The sequence below is a fragment of the Mauremys reevesii genome, linkage group 2 (genome assembly GCF_016161935.1).
Source record: "Mauremys reevesii isolate NIE-2019 linkage group 2, ASM1616193v1, whole genome shotgun sequence".
Classification (NCBI taxonomy): Eukaryota; Metazoa; Chordata; order Testudines; family Geoemydidae; genus Mauremys; species Mauremys reevesii.
In genome coordinates, this window is record NC_052624.1 from 281,546,406 (window position 1) to 281,566,234 (window position 19,829).

Below are 19,829 nucleotides of genomic sequence, written 5' to 3' on the forward strand. Positions count from 1 at the left end.
CTCCCTGGCTAACTGCCAGCATATGGCAGATGACAGAATGCATATGCAATGCTGGGGGACCGTACTGAAAGGCACAGCATATCCACACTCCTTAATAGTACCATCTGTGCGACTTCATGCCAGGTCCCGGGATGTGCCTTCTATGTTGGCTGTGCAGGGCCAAATCTCAGGCTGTGCTAGAGCAGTTCCAGGCTGACTCTTGGTCCTGGCACATCTGCAGAACCCATCAAGCTGGAGGCATGTGACCACGGGGCTGCACGGCTCAGCTCCTGATGAGTAGAGCCGCTTCGCCCCTCCTTCGGAGAGACATTCGGGATGCCATGTGCAATCCGTGTAGTGTTTTCTCCCAGGCTTGCAATCAGCCACAGACACCAAGCAGTGCCATGGAGGCCCAAGCTGGGTGTTGGCCTGGGGGAAGGATGGTACTCATCATGGCATGGATTGCACCCCTGGAATCAAGCAGGTGGAAGCTGGTGGAAGGGGCGTGGGAAAAACCCAACCCAATACTCTCCACAAGGTAAACTTTTGGTGTGTGCTTGAGTAGCTCAGGGGACTCCTCTCTCATCTGTGGCAGCTTTATGGGGGAGGTTCTGAAGCCCTGAGACAGGAGTAACCTCCACACACACACCCCTCATATGGGGACTAGCATCAGCAGAGAGCCACTGAACCAAACTGCAAACCTTGTATATAATGGAAACCACTTCAACCACCCCTAGTTCCAGCACCTAAGTTTCAGGAATTCCTATGATGTCACAATCCTCTTCCATTGCCAGGCATTCTAGCTCCCATGTTTTTGCCTTGAAGTTCTGCACACTGCTGTATAGATATTTGCAGTTTCATTCCTGGCTGCATGTGTCTATTTTTATATAACTCCTTTATCTGACACACTCCTTCCTTTCTCTAACGTACCTCCATGATCTCAACCCATCCCACCTTCAGTTCACCTGTCCTTTCTGGTCTAGGCTTTACTTCCAGACACAAAGGTAATTTTCTATTACTAACTTTTTGTAACCAACTCCTTTATCTGACCCAGCTGTTCCTCAACACCTATTGGCTTTCCCCCAAGCTTCTCATTGAAACAATCATCTTCCCATCTATGCCCCAAGACTCTGAGAAAGGATTTGTCCTGGTGACAGACAGATGAGGGTCTCCTGCTGTATTTTCCTCTGCTTTTTGCAACTGAAGGCTCCAGTCATTGTTATCATTTATATTGTGTAGCCCCAGAAGCCCTAGTCACAGACCAGGACCTCACGGTGCTAGGTGCTGTACAAACACAGAACAAATAGATGACCCTTCTCCAAAGAGCTTCCAGTCTAAGCATAAGGCACAAGAGAACAGTTGGATACAGACAGACCGATGGGGATCACAAGGAAACAGTGAGTCGATATGGGTTACCTAGAGAGGTGGTGGAATCTCTTCCTTAGAGGTTTTTAAGGTCAGGCTTGACAAAGCCCTGGCTGGGATGATTTAGTTGGTGTTGGTCCTGCTTTGAGCAGGGGGTGGAACTAGATGACTTCCTGAGGTCCCTTCCAACCCTGAGATTCTATGAATATTGGGCAGTATGCTAGGTAGTGATCTAAGCACATCTGCTGTCTATCCAATGGGCCGTTGTGCCAATGTGGAGTGTGGCATCTCTCTTCCTGCAGTTTAATTGTTTTTAAAGCTTTGACTAATGCTGAATTTAGATGCAATTTTTTCCTCATTCTTGACTCGCTTTTTGTTTGAGGCACCATCAAAGGAAAGTCAGGGGTTAGCTTTTTTTTGAAAAAAAATGTAGATTTTGAAAGTACTCCAATACTCTGAACGAAGAGGCTGTCTAAAAAGGCAGGTTAGGCTCACAGCAGCAGTGATAATGCCCGTTTTCAGATGCAAGCTGGGAAATATTTACTCATTGTTCCAAGCTGCCAGCTCCAAGGTGACATTTCCTTCTGTCTCACTCCAACCTGTCACTCCTGGCCCTTCCCGAGATGCCTCTCCATTCCCTAACACACGCGTGTCCAAAACCACCGTGTGCTGATCCTTCCTAAAATACTGCCAGCACCGGAAGGCAATTTGCGTGTTTGTTTACCCATAGTGCTTTGCACTGTTTTACTCTACTTCAGGAATGTTCGTGCTCGCATGAAATGGTTGTCAAGCTTTGATAGCCACTTGGACACTTATGGTGGGAGATTTGAGTTCCCCACGCTTATTGGCAAAGCCAGTTTCATCTATCCAAAGATTTTAGGTCAGAAGGGACAACTAGATCTAGCTTGACCCCCTGTATAACACATGCCATAGAAAGGTTTGTTACCATTATATCTGTGTTGAGTATTGGTTATAGAATGTGGGTTCTCAACACAGGAGCTTTGAATTGGTTTCAAGGGGCCATGACTTCTCTTTCTTTTCTAGCTAGCTAAATGGGAAGGGTCCTCTTGTCCAGATGGGAAGGGGGTCTTGATAAGGAAAAGGTCAAGAAGCCCTGTGACAGAAGACAGCAACCTGTTAGATCATTTAGTCTATTGCCCAGGCAATTCAGAATTGGACCCAGCACTTTAGAAAATCTGTGCTTGAATCAGGGGTAGTTTAGATGTCTTCAGTCCACTGGGGCAACCTGTGTGAACTTGGAGGGAGGAACTCGGGTTGCAGGAAGGGTTTGGAGGAGGCACCAGGAAGTCGGTCTGTGTGCACATGGCTGGATAGCTCAACTCTGTAAATGATTCCTTTAATACAGAGTCAGTTTAATTTTACAAGAATGGAGCCCTCACATATCATTACCCAGCATGCAATGCTTGAAACATTAGCCAGGGGGTTCTAGCATTTCCCTTGGGAGAATCTCAGAGTCTCTAATAGATCTCACTGGGGTGGTGGTGTGGGGAGGAATTCTTCCACCCCCGTGTTAGGACTAACTTTCCCTTTGCTACCTCCCATCCGGTTAGTTTTCCTTTTGCCCCTTTGTTTTGATAAGCAAAAACACGGGGTTCCTGTACACAGAAATAGAGGCTCCAATTCTCAACAGTTACCAAGGAGCACTCAGCAGGTTGCAAACATGACTTTATGCCCCCTGATCCTGGCCCACCTGTGAGCCAGGTCAGTCCTCTGGCATAACTCAGAGCAGTCTTTATCCAGCTGCCAGTAGTCTGTACGGCTGGAATAGCAGCAAGTGATCAGTAGGGAAACCACAGACATGCCTTCTTCCCACTGGCACAGCTCTCCACCACCAGAGGATCACAACCCATGCTGGGGTGAGCCGCCCATGGCTGAATACTCCACCAGGGTACCCAGGGTTGTGGGGCAGCTTGCTACAACTTGCTCTTAGCGTGAGGGAGTCTTGTCTGTGCTGGATGTGGGTCAACTCCCTGAATTCACCGGCCTCTGGCAGCACAAGCCTCTGCAGGCCTCATCCTCTCTGCAGGTTAGCAATAGGCACACGATTAAACTGAGCATTCCCCTATCAGGACAGCTCACCCCAAGCCCTATTCCCGGCATCTGGAACCAGTTTGACCGAGATCCTCTCTCATAAGCTCAAGCCTGCTGGTGGCTTGTCCACATGGACTGAAGGAACACCTGGGGTCCACCAGCACCCCGTCCCCAGCTACAGTTTCAGATGTTCACTGTCCGCCCCCTTGACGGGATAACCCCGCTGGGGTTTGTTTTTTCCTGCTGCTGTTGATTAGCATTGTGCCTTCTGACAGTTGGCATCTAGAGGTCCTGGGGTCACACAGTTTCATGGCAGAGGGGTGGTGACTGAATTGCCCCTCCCCTTGCTTTGGGTGAACACCTGGGTGCAGGGCAAGTGCATACTGCCAGTCTCCCTCTGCTGCACACCCAGGGTGGAATCTGGCTCCCGGTGCCAGTGAGGGAGCGCTGCTGTGGATCGTTTGCCAGTCAGCACAAGTCTAAAAGCAGGACGCAGTGGGCACTAAGAAGCTGGAAATTAGTCCCTTTCAGTTCCTCCTGCTCCACTTTTCTCCACCTTCCTCCCCCAGTCCCTTCTGTAGCTGGCCACAGCAAGGGAGGAATTCCTGCCTAATTAAGGCGCCTCTTTGGTGAGTGATTGCAGAGCACTTTGCGAGCTCTCTCGGCACAAAGGAGGCTACATTAGAGAGTGGTGTGGCCTTCACTCTCCGCCCACTGCCGGAAAGTGCTCGTCTGGGTTTCCAGGAAAGTCTCTTTCCTCCCCAGGAGGTTTGAAGAGGTGACTCAGCGGCCGCTCTGATCTTTACTGTTTGCCAGCATAAAAGCTCACAATAAAGCAGTGTACTGCATGTACTGTGCTAGTGCGGACAAAGGGGGACACTGTCTGAACTTTCAAGAGCAGGATGTTCACTTAAAGGGACACCATTATCTTCAGGGAAGTAAATCCCATGTAGAGGTGAAATATTTGAACCTACCTCTGCTACGAGTAACCTCCAAGATTGCTACTGCGGAGAGACTGTAGGAAAAATGGGTTTTCCTGCCATTTTAATGTATTGCATTTGTACCTTTGATAGCATAAGCCATATTAGGAACACATGAACCTCTATCACCCTCTAGTGAGGGCTGGTCCACAACAAGATAAGCACCTCCTACAGCTAAGGGACTCACTCTGATGCAAAGCAAACGGCCTTGCAATGACTGCTGTGCATCCCCTTCCTACCTATCGTGGATCAGTCATTGTTCAGATGCCAGCTTCCACCTGCGCTTGGCCCGTGGTGCCAGCCTCCATCAGCCACTGGTTACATTTTCAGACAAGCCCCTTCATGCTGTCTCCCATGCACCCCTCACACTTGGCAGGAGCTGCTCAGATACATCTGCAAAACTAACTCATTGTCCTCCTCCAGACTCTCCTCTGCCATGATGCCTACAAAACACCTGACAACACTTAGGCTGCTGGTGTGGAGACCTCAGTCTAGCATGCTGGAAAATATGGGTATTGTTTCCTTGTACAGCCCTCTCTGTATGTATCTAACTGCCCTCTCTTGCCCCATACTTCAATTGCAAGCTGATCAGGGATGGGGGCTTCCTCTTTGTTCTGGGTCTGCACAGAACCTAGCACAATGGGATTTTGGTCCATGAGTAGGGCTCCTAGATGCTACCACAGCAACAGTACCAGAACTGGGGGGTGTCAGGGGGCCCACTTTTTAAACTGAGCAGTTTGGGGCAACAGGGAGGGATTATCACCATTATTAGTCCCCCCTCCACTGCAAATCACAGCCCCTGCCAGCACCACTCCCCACCTACCTGAGATTTGTAGTTCAGTGGGTCAATGCTGCCCCCTACCATCCCAAACTACACCCATGTTAAAAAGATGGGGGCATGGCCCCCTGACTCCTTCCAGCACCAGTAGCCCCCCACTTCTACAAAGGTTCCTGTGCTCTTGTACCATAGCACAAATAATAACTAAAATTCAAATCATAGGACACATTTATCAGTAAGATGAAGGAAAAGAGCAGAAAACTCAGCAGCTGATTTTTTTTTAAATATAGAAAAAAAATACATGATTTGCCCTTTAAAACTTCCTTAGGAAGCATGTCATTAAGTTACAAGGATTTCAATGCCAGCTTCATAACAGGTTCATAAAGTCTCCCCACAAAAGGCAGAAGGAAAAACAAAAGTCCTAATTGCAGCCCTTAAACTTCCCTGGCTCTGCAGATCAGCAAAATCTCCTGAAATACAAACTCCCAGCCCTCCAATTAGCACAGCCTTCTGCCTAGATTGAACTCTCAGACCAGAGTAACTGTTATTCAACTGGAGCAAGCTTTATAGGCCTTTAGCCCCACCCCTAATAGGATTTGGCCAATCATCTCCCTCCACCTGCCTCACAATGGAGTTTTATGCAAAGGACCTGGGTAATCTACACACTCTCTGCAGCTGGGCACTCCACCATGTACTCCTTAGCTCCAGCTATAGAGGCTCTAAAGGTCCCTGGTTCCAAACCTGCTGTTGGTGAAAACAGCCCTTTGGACCTGGTGCCTCCTGAATTCTATTGCAGTGGGACTTGGCAGCTTGCAGAACAGATCCTCAGCGTGTAGTCAATTTTACTGCCTTATGGTAGGGCACCCCCTCCCCATGTCTTTTTGAGGGGCGTCTGCTAGTAACAGCAGCCACAAAGCAACACCTGAAGCTGAAGCTGGAGGGACAGCAGGGTGCAGCAAGAAAGGGGCTGGAGTAAGGGAGGTGATTTGAGCAAAGACCCTTCTAAGCATCACCAATAAAGCAAAACTTCTGAAGGCCTTTTAACATAATCCAGAATGACCCTCACATTGCTCACTCCGAAAACTCCATTCCACGTATTTTTCATCTTAAAAAGACAACTTCAAGTGGGCCACATCCCTTTACAATGCCATTGAGCATCCCCAGTGCAGCTTAGCTTGCTTTGTCTGGGTGATGGATGTGGTGGAGGGGCGTGGGAAGAAGAGACACAAAGGCCAATCAGGTAACGGAAGATGGTTGGCTTGGTTTGCAGCTATCAGAGCAAAATCCCACATTCATGCTAATTTGCAGATTAATTCTGTATCCGGATTTAACTATAATAAGGTACCGTGGGCTACCAGGTGTCACATGCGCTCTAGATTGGAAACTAAAGATGTTTGGATTCATCCCAGCTCTGCCCCTGACCAGCTGTGTGACCCTGGGCCCGTCTCTTCCCCTTCCAGTCTTTGTCTGTTGAGACCCTGGGCCTGCCAAGATGTATTCATGTGCTTTCCGTACTGAGAGTAGTTCTGCTGAAGTCACTAGTGTCTTAGACCGAAAACTCTTGGGCACAGAGACTGTCTCTCACTATGTGTCTGTGCAGCACTCAGCACACCAGGACCTAGTTTCAGCTGGGACCTCTAAGCACTATCGTACTATAACTAATTGTTAATAATTAGGCCCCTATAATTTCCTTGAGCAAGATCCAAATCCTCAAAGGTATTAATGCTCCCAACTTCTATTGAAACCTGGGCCCTAATCCTGATGGGTCAAATTTATCCCTGCTGTGACCCCACTGAAATCAGTGCATTTACACTGGTAATGAATTTGGCAGGATGGACCTCAGTTTTCCCATCTATAAAATGGGGTTGCTCATATTTGAACATCTCCCAGCAATGTTGCAAGGCCTAGTGTTGCTAAGGCACTTTGAGAGTGGTGCCTGGAAGGGGCGATAGGAGTCATTAGCATTTTAAGACAATTCGAGGCAATTTACTGCCCTTCTCCCCTGTCTAGGCAGCATATCGAGCAGCCCTTAGCAGGTGGCTTATCAGCTTAATCACCTTCCAAATAAAGGCAAGAGCTACACCTGGTTCAGACTCCAGCCCACGCAAATACAGCACAGCTGACAAAGAAGCCCAACCTGCTCTCTCTTTCCATCTCTCTTACTTCGGAGCAGGGAAAGGAAGCTCTGCGGCTGGCTTCCTTGCAAAAGGCTTTGCACCAAGGCACCAAGCAAATCAACGGGTTTGTAGTACACCTGCAGATGGAGCCACTCCAGCTATTGGCAGCTGGGATTATTTAATGAAGCAAGGAGTTTTCTATTGATTTTGTGACTCCAGCTGGAAATTAGAAGGCCTGCTGTAATTAGCCCTTAAGTCTCCCCTTAGTCATCCAAAACAAACCTGAGATTTAGAATCTATATGGCTGGAAATGGTTGGTGTGGCTGCAGACTCGCTGTCTTTAGGCCCAGAGGTATAAGGGTGATACATACATCATAGTATCTGATCAGTGCAAGCTATTTTCCCTTTGCTGGAGGCTCTGACCATGCTCCAGTGAAGGCAGGGAGGGCCTCTGAGCATGTTCTTCACCTGAATAAGTCTTAACTGCTTTATAGAATGGCAATAAATGCAAGAGCGGTGAAGGGGCAGTAACATAGGACCATATCCTCCAATGGGAGTGAATACCTTGAGGATCTGGGCCATAGATAACAATGCTTTGAACTGAGGGATAAGCTGGTTAAAGCACAGAGGCAGGAGGCCAGAGATTTGGGTTGTATTCCTGACTCTGCCACTGATTCCCTCGGGGTCCTTGGTCAAAGCATCTCACTGCTCTGTACCTCAGTTTCCTCCCCTGTAAAATGGGGCTGTTGTAAGACAATTTAACATTCATCAATTGCTTTGGGATCATCACATGGATTATGCCAGAGGAACCTGAAGAAGAAAGAAGAGGAAGCAGCCCCTGCTTTCCTTTTATCGCTAACACTAAACTGGCTATTTTAGCCACCTGCTTCTGCTCTGAAAGCTTCCCTTGAGTTTTCAGCTGTGCATTGAGTAAGTCTCATTAGCTACATTTATTTATTTTTTTGTTGTACAGCCGGGCCACTGGAAATAACGTCAGAGCAGAAACACTGCTATTTTCCCTGGCAGTTTCATCAGCGAAAGGCATTAGTGTATTGGTCTGAGGGCTGGAGAGCTGTGATTTAACAACAGGAGCAAATCTATAAGTAGAGACCACCCAGCCGGCGGGGAGATAAGCTGGTTTTAATGGTGGGATCATTGTAAAGACTCCTGTGGATGAACTGAAATGGGAAAAGAAGGCGTCAGACCTGATTTTGAGAAAAACTGGTCTATGCCCTGGGTTTATTAGGCAGCCGGTTACTAAGGTAATGATGAGGGCTATATATGGATTTAGACAGATGAGGGCTAAGAGGAGAAGCAAGCACCAAAGGCATGGGAAGGCACAAGCCTGGAGGGGCAGCATGCTGCTAGAGGTATTCTGCCTGCAGAGTGTACAGCCAGTCCAAATACCTCCAGGGGTGCTGAATAGTGGCACTGCATTACTTGCACGGCAGCAGCATCTCAGCACTCCAGTTATGGAACAGGCCCCGTTGTGCTAGGTGCTGTACGTAGACAAAAGTCTCTAGCATTGCCGGTGGCACTAACCATCTCTAGGGGTGACAAATCTTGGTCCTAGTGAAATCAATGGGAGTTTGGCCATTGAATTCAGGGGCTTGGCCTTTCTGTAGCCCAGCACTGGTTGCAGACGTATAAGCCTCCATCCTGGCAATAGCTTTGTATGGGTGGATCCCTGCCCCTGCCCAGAGCTCACTGCAGGAGTAGGGGGGCCTCTGCATGTCGAATGGGATCTCCAGGCTCGGTTCTTGCAGGTCGTTGTCTCAGAGCCAGCAGGGAAGCTGGGAAACGTTTGAAACGTCAGCGAACAGAATGGAAAGTAACTTCTGCAACATCCCAGAAAATCTCTTCAGCCGGCTCTGTGTCACTTTGCCTAGGAACGGCGCCTCAGGCCCCGAGCTGGTACAAAATGCAGCGCTCCATCTGCTAAGCCACACGGGATTGCTGGGAAAACCTCAGTCTGGCCCCTGGCTGAACAGAGTCCAGTCCCGAACTCCAAAGCGCCAGAGCAAAGGGGTCAGACGCTCTGGTGCCATTCAATGAGCCCTGTTCCGGTTCCCTGACCTACCTGCCTGCAGCACACTCTAATTAAGCTCCCCCCCCCGGCTGTTTCTCTTCTCTGTTTTCACAACAGTGCACTGCACCAGCTGCTTACAAGACCCTGCCTTCTCTAGAAGACATTCAACTGTTTGCTACGCCAGTGCCTCTTTCCGGCTCACCCGCATTGTTGCTCTAATCACCACCATTTTCACTTGTCATTACCTGTTCCTTTTCCTGGGCAAAGCAGTGAAGCCAGCCGTGCTTTTGTAGCGAATGTCATTACACTTAATGACCCCTGCTGGAGAAATTAGCAGAGTATGTTGCAGCAGAATTGCTTACTTAGCATTCAGCTTTTGGGAAACTTTCTCCTTCCAGCTGCACCGCTCAGAAAAACAATGGTCCTGAGCCTCTCCAGAAAGGAGAATGACTGTACAAGCAACAGTGTCACCAGATGAGAGATATGAGATATCGGGATGGGGTGCAGGGGTGTGTGCCGGCGGAGCAACAAACAAAAACAAAAGCAAAACAAAAAACCAAAAACCCAAGAGCTGCCAGAGCATAGGAAAAATTGATGGGGGCTGAGCACCCACCGGCAGCTCCACGCCCCACCCCCCCACCCCAGCTCGCCTTCGCTCTGCCTCCACCTCCCCTGAGCTGGCTGCCGCGTCCTGCTTCTCCCGCCTCCCTCCAGTGCTTGCCATACAGCTGATTAGCGCAAGCCTGGGAGGGAGGGGTGAGGAGGAGGAATGCGGCGTGCTTGGGGAAGAGCCGGGGCCAGGGCAGGGATTTGGGGAGAGATCCAATAGGACAGTTAGGGGGTGGGGCTGGGGGCATGGCCAGGGTGGGAATTCGGGGAGGGATCCAATGGGGAGAGGGGCAGAGTTGGGGTGGGGCCGGGGTGGAGTTGGGGTGGGGGGGTGCGAGCCCCCTCTGCCTGTGGGCCAGAGGGCAAAATATCGGGACAATTCGCGTCCCAACCAAACATCGGTCAGGACACGGGACAAACAAGTAAATATCGGGACAGTCCCGATAAAATTGGGACGTCTGGTCACCCTAACAAGCATCCAGTGTGCTTGTACCACTCCAGTGAGGTGGGGTCTGGGGTCTTGGCATGGAGGCAGCATTGTAGGACTAATTTGGGTGCTGGGATTTGGGAAGTGTGTAGGAGCGGAGCTCTGGTCCACGGGATGGGGGCATAGGAGGGTTTGGCATCTAGGAGCGGATTCCATTTGGGAGCTCTCCTCCACCAGAAGGAGGCATAGGATGGATTGGCAGCAAGCAGGAGATGCTGGTTGGGAGCTCTGGTCCATGGCTTGAAGGGGAGTTACACCAGGGGGGAGTTTGACCCACCCAGTTTAAGATGGCAGTGAGAGACTGGAGAGACTGGAGGAGGCATGTGACGGGCTAGAGGGTGAAAGATTGGGGTATGGAGAGGGACACTCGAGAGTCATGGCCATAGAGGATGTAGCTGAATTTATGGAAGTGAATGAGGTCACCTGAACTGTGTCAGAGAGAGGGGCTGGGAATGGTGAATATGGTGGGAGAAGAGGAAGCCAAGGACATGGGCGTAAAACATTTGCTCCAGCAGAGTGGTGGGACAGGGCGGGGCAGGGATTGGGCAGGCAGGTGGGACTAAGGAAGGGTAACCTCCAGGAGTGAAAGTAGAAATAGGGACTTACCGGTATGGGGCTGGGTTGGGGCCGGCTCTGGCCCCTGGAAGGGGCGGGGATGGGGAGCTCAGAGCCAGGCCCGACCTGCCCCGTACTGGTAAATGCCCTCCCCCTCCCCCTCCCCCACCAGGGTAGCGGCGGCAGCTGGGGGCTCTGGCAGCAGTTTAAAGGGCCCAGGGCTTGGCCGCTGCTACGGCCCCGGCCCTTTAAATAGCAGCCGGAGCCTGCCAGAGGCCTGGGGTAGCAGCAGCAGCCGAGGGCTCCGGCAGCGGTTTAAAGGGCCGGGGCTGTAGAAGCAGCAGAACCCCCGGCCCTTTAAATAACCCCCGGAGCCCCGCTGCCGCTACTCCAGGGCTCCGGCAGCGGGGCTCTGTTGGCAATTTAAAGGGCCCCGGGCTATAGCCGCTGCTGGGAGCCCCAGGCCCTATAAATTGCTGCCTGGGGAAGCCAGGCTGCCCCGGTACAGTGCACCGGCTCTTGCCAGTATGCCGTACTGGGGCGTACCAGCTTACTTTCACCTCTGGTAACCTCCCAGGAAGGGAGATAGGCACATGAAAGGGAAGGAGATGAAGCAGCCACTGAGGGCAGGGCAGGGGGACAAGGGGTGTTTGGGGCTGGGCGCACACAGGAGAGGAAGATGGGTGCTGGAGTTCGGAGGGGAGTGTGGTGAGAGCTAGCAGGGGTAGAGGGGATGGAACGAGAGGGAGGAGAGCTCCCAGCAGAGGGAGTTGAGCAGGTTATTAATAAACAGTCGAGGAAGGGGAGGTGAGCAGAGTCAAAAGCAGAGCGGATATGCTGAGAGCCTGGAGCATTGGAACAGGGTAGAAACACATTGTCAATAGCTTCCCTCTCGGCACTGGTAGCAGGTGGCAGGTAGCAGCCCCGACTGAAATCAAAACACGCAGAGATGCTGGACGATTGCTGCCAAAACCCAAACTCGAAGAAGGTGCTGAATTTGACGGAAAAAGTTCCTCCTCATCCATCCTGCGGGCAAACCGTTTTGCTGGGTCCCTGGATTGAATGCAGGCAGATTATATTTATTGATCTTTATTTGCGGTTGCACCAGTGTAAACTTTGAACACACCCCATGCATTTAAAACATAGTACAATACAGTAACGCAGGGCTCCTCAACAATACAACCTGCATGCCCAGCAGTAACAACACCCTGCTCTGATTTAGCACTCTCAGCTGCAGGTCTCACACAGATCTTTTCACAAACAAAACTGTATCGTTAACCCCACGGCAAAACTGAAGCACAGACTGGGGAAGGGACTTGCCCAGGGTCCCACAGCAGAGCCAAAAACAGATCACAGGTCTCCTAAGTCTTAGCTTAGTGCTGCATCCACTGAAACATCCTGCCTCACCGAGGCTGGTATTACAATCATAGAATCATAGACTGTAAGGTCAGAAGGGACCATTCTGATCGTCTAGTCTGACCTCCTGCCCAACGCAGGCCACAGAATCTCACCCACCCACTCCTGTAACAAACCCCTGACCTATGTCTGAGCTAATGAAGACTTCAAATTGTAGTTTAAAGACCTCAAGGTACAGAGAATCCTCCAGCAAGTGAGCCATTCCCCATGCTGCAGAGGAAGGCGAAACCCCCCCCAGGGCTTCTGCCAATCTGCCCTGGAGGAAAATTCCTTCCCGACCCCAAACATGGTGATCAGTTAAACCCTAAGTATGTGGGCAAGACTCACCAGCCAGACACCCAGGAAAGAATTCTCTGTAATAACTCAGATCTCACCCCATCTAACATCTCATCACAGGTCACTGGGCATATTTACCGCTAATAGTCAAAGATCAATTAATTGCCAAAATTAGGCTATCCCATCATACCATCCCCTCCATAAACTTATCAAGCTTAGTCTTGAAGCCAGATATGTCTTTTGTCCCCACTGCTTCCCTTGGGAGGCTGTTCCAGAACTTCACTCCTCTGATGGTTAGAAACCTTTATCTAATTTCAAGTCTAAACTTCCTGATGGCCAGTTTATATCCATTTGTTCTTGTGTCCACATTGGTACTGAGTTTAAATAATTCCTCTCCCTCCCTGGTATTTATCCCTCTGATATATTTATAGAGAGCAATCATATCTCCCCTCAGCCTTCTTTTGGTTAGGCTAAACAAGCCAAGCTCTTCGAGTCTCCTTTCTTAAAACAGGTTTTCCATTCCTCGGATCATCCTAATAGCCCTTCTCTGTACCTGTTCCAGTTTGAATTCATCCTTAAACATGGGAGACCAGAACTGCACATAGTATTCCAGGTGAGGTCTCACCAGTGCCTTGTATAACTGTACTAACACCTCCTTATCTCTACTGGAAATACCTCGCCTGATGCATCCCAAGACCACATTAGCTTTTTTATGGCCACATCACATTGGCAGCTCATAGTCATCCTGTGATCAACCAATACTCCGAGGTCCTTCTCCTCCTCTGTTACTTCCAACTGATGCGTCCCCAATTTATAACCAAAATTCTTGTTATTAATCCCTGAAAGCATGACCTTGCACTATTACATTTCATCCTATTACTACAGTTTACAAGGTCATCCAGATCTTCCTACATGATCATAGAATATCAGGATTGGAAGGGACCTCATCTAGTCTAACCTCCTGCTCAAAGCAGGACCAGTCCCTAGATTTTCACCCCAGTTCCCCAAATGGCCCCCTCAAGGATTGAACTCATAACCCTGGATTTAGCAGGCCAATACTCAAACCACTGAGCTATCCCTCCCCTCTGAGATAGCCCAGTCCTTCTCTGTATTGGCAATACCTCCCAGCTTTGTGTCATCTGCAAACTTTATTAGCAGATGCCCACTTTTTTTGCCAAGGCCAGTAATAAAAAGACAGTAAACAATGTTTCTTAGCCTTCCCACTGCTCCACCTCAAGCATTCATCCCACTTCCCAGTGAAAGAACAGGTGAGTTTTGCAGTATGTCCTGTCAAATCTAAGCTGTGGGGCACCAAAGGAGGGGCAGGGAATCCAAGATGCAATGCCCTCCAGTCAACTCACTCTGGTTTATAACATTTAGCTCTAATGTATTCGCTGGCCACTAAAGCTGATGAGAGAAAGATGAGCCTTCAGAGAGGAGGATCCAAGCCAGTGAGGGTTACAGCCAAACCTAGGAAGCTGACATGCTGTTATAACCCACTGGTGAGCGTGCGAGACAGGAAGAGCTGGTTGGGCATTTTTTGATGAAACGTTTTTCACCGAAGAATGCCGATGGTTGAAACTGTTCACAAAACGGAAGCTTTTGGCAGATCTCTCGACTCAGTGTTTTTTGGGGGAAAAAAAAGGGCTTTGAAATTGTCGCAAGGTCCCATTTTGACATTTTCAAAAGGGAACGTTTCAATTTTTTGAGGCAAAACAACTTTTTTGTTTAGGGATTTTAGTAAATTGAGACTGAAAAAAAAGTTTAAACAAAAGAAAAAAGGATGAAATCAAAACAAACCATTTCAAAGTAGTGTAACAGACCTTTTTGATTGACCCACATTTATTTTTCAGACTTTTTGGTCTGTGAATATTTGACCTATTGGCTTTTTTTGTCCTGATTTGGGACGGGAACATTTTTTGATATCTTGGGAATTTTCATAGGCTGGGGAAATGGGTTCCTGCCCAGTCTACTTACATGTCCCATTCTGTATCAAACCACAGAGGGTGGGAGGCTGTTATCACCCCATCTATGAAGCCCTACTCTTTCAGCTCAAGCTGCCCTAACTCACCCTTTTAGCTCTGGAGATCCCAGGTTCAATTCTAGTGCCAGGATGCTACTAATTACACTGATGCTGCACCAGCCTCAGTCATCTCACTGCTCTCGTGTGCTCCCTCTAGCTGTTGAAGCCACCTGTTGTGTCTCATCTTATCCTTGGCCTGTTAGCTCATCGGAAGAGGGACCGTGTTTGTTATGCGTGTGTGTAGCGCCTGGCACAATGGAGGCCTTTGGGCACTACCGCAGCATAAAGAAAAAAAACTAAAATCAACCCTGGCACTGCAGCCTGGAATCACCTGCTAGTCCGTGCAGGTTTCAGAGCCCACGTGTAAGGTGATCTCTGGGCAAAGGGCTGCTTAGTGAGCAGCCTGCCTCATTCTGCCAGGTAGCCTCAAGGTGCAGCCCCATGTAGAGCGCATCACCATGACCCAGCGGCATGGAGAACTGGGCATTAAAGAAAGAAAACTTCAAATTGCACAAGGTTTTTCTCACCTCCGGTAATGGTATTTTTATCGCCACACTAAGCTGGGTCTGTGCTGAAACAAGAGCACTCCCTGCAGGTCTCCAGGGGTTGCACAGTCCATGGAAGTTCACTTCTGGAGTTCCAGGGTGGCATATACCCAGCTCAGCCCTTTGGCATGGCCACATCTAAAACCTGGGGATGCATGAAGGTTCGGGATGAGCGGTCCCTCACTGCAGTATCTCAGCCCAGACAAGCATGATGCAACTTGTTCCCGCTCCCTTTCCCTCACACTCCCTCCCCTTGCTTAGATCTCTGCTCATTTAGCAGTTTTCTTTTGCGTTCCAGTGTCCAGCTGTCATGACTGCAGGAGTCTGGCGTATGAAGAGTCTGGCTGAGATGTAAGTTCATTAATTATATCTGTGACAGTTGGGAGGGGAAGTGGAGGGGTGGGAGCCAGGAGGGTAAATTAGTGGATGCTGCACTTGAATGAACACACTAGATTGTCAAAAAGGCCATTGAACATTAATAAATTCCCAATCACAGCATTAGCAGTTCCAGCCACTCCAATCACCTCCCTTTTGTTCCTTTGCATATAAAATATTGCTCGGTGAGTGGTTACAAAAATCAAACTGCCAATAGCGTTTAACATTTTATTTGCGTCTGTGTCTCTTTGAGGGAACCCTTCTTGGCTTTCACAGTATCCCCCTGGACGTAGGCTGGAGGCACATACATTGCAAGATCCAAGTGGCCTCTTGCTGAAATTAACAAGGTATTTTTAGGAAGCCATTGTGCGGTTTGTAGCGTCACTTGAGGATGGCTTTAGACAACACGTCCCGTCATGTTGTGAGCATAATCTTAATCTCCCGTTCAATGCCTCTGAATGCAGCATCGGTAAAACCATTGCTGGAATACTGTGTCCAGTTCCAGAATCCACACGTCAGATGGGATGTTAAAAAATTGGAAAGGCATCAGAGAAGAGTCAAGAGAATGATTTGAGGTCTGGAATACTTGCCTTGCAGTGAGACTAACGAAGCACAATCTATTTAGCGCATCGCAGAGAAGTTTGAGATTATTTGTTCTTATGTTCACATCTTTCTAAAAGATATATTCTAGTCTAGCTCATTATTGGGGTCAATGGCCTGTGCTATGCAGGGCAAGCTAGATATCATAATGGTCTCTTCTGGCCTTAATCTACAAATATGGACACTTTGCTTTCATTAGTCTCCATCCAGTTCCTAGTAAGAACATAAGAACATAAGAAAGGCCGTACCGGGTCAGACCAAAGGTCCATCTAGCCCAGTATCTGTCTACCGACAGTGGCCAATGCCAGGTGCCCCTGAGGGAGTGAACCTAACAGGCAATGATCAAGTGATCTCTCTCCTGCCATCCATCTCCATCCTCTGACGAACAGAGGCTAGGGACACCATTCTTACCCATCCTGGCTAATAGCCATTTATGGACTTAGCCACCATGAATTTATCCAGTCCCCTTTTAAATATTGTTATAGTCCTAGCCTTCACAACCTCCTCAGGTAAGGAGTTCCACAAGTTGACTGTGCGCTGCGTGAAGAAGAACTTCCTTTTATTTGTTTTAAACCTGCTGCCTATTAATTTCATTTGGTGACCCCTAGTTCTTGTATTATGGGAATAAGTAAATAACTTTTCCTTATCCACTTTCTCAACATCACTCATGATTTTATATACCTCTGTCATGTCCCCCCTTAGTCTTCTTTTTTCCAAACTGAAGAGTCCTAGCCTCTTTAATCTTTCCTCATATGGGACCCTCTCTAAACCCCTAATCATTTTAGTTGCTCTTTTCTGAACCTTTTCTAGTGCTAGAATATGTTTTTTGAGGTGAGGAGACCACATCTGTACACAGTATTCGAGATGTAGGCGTACCATGGATTTATATAAGGGCAATAATATATTCTCAGTCTTATTCTCTATCCCCTTTTTAATGATTCCTAACATCCTGTTTGCTTTTTTGACCGCCTCTACACACTGTGTGGACATCTTCAGAGAACTATCCACGATAACTCCAAGATCTTTTTCCTGACTCGTTGTAGCTAAATTAGCCCCCATCATGTTGTATGTATAGTTGGGGTTATTTTTTCCAATGTGCATTACTTTACATTTATCCACATTAAATTTCATTTGCCATTTTGTTGCCCAATCACTTAGTTTTGTGAGATCTTTTTGAAGTTCTTCACAATCTGCTTTGGTCTTAACTATCTTGAGTAGTTTAGTATCATCTGCAAACTTTGCCACCTCACTGTTTACCCCTTTCTCCAGATCATTTATGAATAAATTGAATAGGATTGGTCCTAGGACTGACCCTTGGGGAACACCACTAGTTACCCCTCTCCATTCTGAGAATTTACCATTAATTCCTACCCTTTGTTCCCTGTCCTTTAACCAGTTCTCAATCCATGAAAGGACCTTTCCTTTTATCCCATGACAGCTTTCTAGTACAAGAGTGTCCACACACCACAAGCCCCAGACCCACTGTAACTGTCTGCTTTGCTGTCACAACAGAGACACGGGTGCCTGAACCAGCCAGGAAGAGGGAAGATGTTCCTTGCAAGTCAGGTCTGAGCAATATTGGCAGGACAGTTGCACTGCTGTTGCTCATTCGGTACCTGCTGTTTAGGACATAAGCCCTTTAGATTCCAAGCCTGTTTAAACGGTCACTGTTCACCAGTCTGCTATTTGTATGACAGAATGAAAATCCTGGGTGTTCTCAATATTGGCTAAAGAAACACAGCCTGTGTTGTGATGTGGGCTCTTTAGCTGACCAGAGAACAGCCCTCAAGATGAGGGGTAGGGAAAGAAAGAGAAAATGGTACCGGTGGCTCCTTCTTTCTGTCATTTTCTCTCTTCTTTCCCACATTCCCTCATTCACTGTGTCTTTCTTTGCCTTCGCTGAAAATCATTCACATTGATGACCTGTTTTACGACACTTGCTTAAGAGAATGCAGCCATGTATCCCCCTAGGGGCTGTCCCCAGAAACTATAACAGGCTACTACTAAGCAGCCGCTAAAGCAGAACTCTTTTACCTCAAGCAGCAAAGAATCCTGTGGCACCTTATAGACTAACAGAAGTTTTGGAGCATGAAAGCTCATGCTCCAAAATGTCTGTTAGTCTATAAAGTGCCACAGGATTCTTTGCTGCTTTTACAGATCCAGACTAACACGGCTACCCCTCTGATCTTTTACCTCAGGTGGCTGAGCTCTGGGTTTGCTCACTGCTGACAACACAGAGCCACAGAGTGTAAGGCCCATCGGCGCCTCTAGTCTGACCTTGTGTATATCAACAGGCCACTAACCACCACCCAGCACCCACTCACCAAGCCCTACAACCAAGATTAGACAAATGTACATCCTGCAGGAGGCTGAACTGTCGTGTGCCGCAGGCAGAGAACAGGAGGGACAGCCACATTGTGGGTCTCTCTGGCCACCCTACTTTCTGGGGAATGGTAGCCTGGGAAGCAACAGCATCCTCCAGGGTTGGATGTGAGCACTGAAGTTCCTGCTTCTCACTGGTCCCATAAATATGTGTTATCTATCAGCAAGGAATAACTACTAGTCATTCACGGAGCCCTTTCCCAAGGCCATTTACAGCCTACAACCGGCTCGATCTTGTGTGCATCTGAAAACCCTAGAATAGTCTGGGGAGAGCAAAACTTTTCTTGCGGGTGAGTTTCAGTTGACGTATTTTCCTTTCTGGGGAACAAACAAACAAAAATCCATTTGTATTTAACTGGAAGCATGTGCTAGGTGGCAAAATTCTCATTGCTTACAGCATGGAGTCTGGGCTTTAATTTGCTTCAAACAGGGCAAGCAGCAACTGGCCACATGTTTAGCGTCGCAGCCTGTGGAGACTACATGTCTCGGCATGTAGAGCTGCACGGGCAACCGCCACGCCAATGGAGATTGACACAGCCCTGGCTGGGATGATTTAGTTGGGGTTGGTCCTGCTTTGATCAGGGGGTTGGACTAGATGATCTCCTGATCTTCCAACCCTGATCTTCTATGATTCTATGACTTTGTCATAGGTCTCACCCCCACTTGGAGCTGTTGGGTTCACAAGATGAGGACCTGCATGGATCCTTGTAAACTTAAATCCTAGTTTAGATCTGGTAAAAGCTGCCACCACCCAATAATGTACATGTATTGGGACACAGTCCTTCCCCAAAATCCTTGGGGATCCCAAGAGCCCCAAATCCATGGAGTTCTTACACCTAGGAGAAATAAACCATTCCCCCCTTCTTGTCTCCCCTAGGAGAGATACTGATCCAACTACAGAGGGATGCCTCCCTCCTCCCCTTTCCCTGAGAATACCCAAGGAAAGATCAACCAAGTCATTAATAGAAAAGATTTATTAAAGAATAAAAAGAAAGTAACTGTCTCTGTATTACCAGGATGCAAAAATACAGGGTCTAACTTATAAAAACTGGAGAGACTTCCCCCTCCTTTCTTTCTCAGTAAAAGCAATAACAGTACAGAATTAAAGAAATTCTATAGCAAACACACAATTGCAGATACAGAAAACAACTCAAAAGACTAATTCACCTTTTTAACTAATACTCACTATTGGATAGTAGGAACTACTCCAGGAGAACTTGGAGACATGTCTGGTCTCTCTTAGATCCAAAAAGAGAACAGA

The 19,829-nt window shown here is 48.3% G+C and overlaps 1 long non-coding RNA gene across 1 annotated transcript; it reads left to right on the forward strand.

Annotated features, from left to right (window-relative positions):
* Positions 1-832: 832 nt before the first annotated feature.
* LOC120399071 lies at positions 833-18,916 on the forward strand. The gene is made up of 3 exons (XR_005594943.1): positions 833-983; positions 15,510-15,562; positions 18,385-18,916. It is a non-coding gene; the product is annotated as an uncharacterized LOC120399071 (long non-coding RNA).
* The last annotated feature ends 913 nt before the right edge of the window (positions 18,917-19,829 follow it).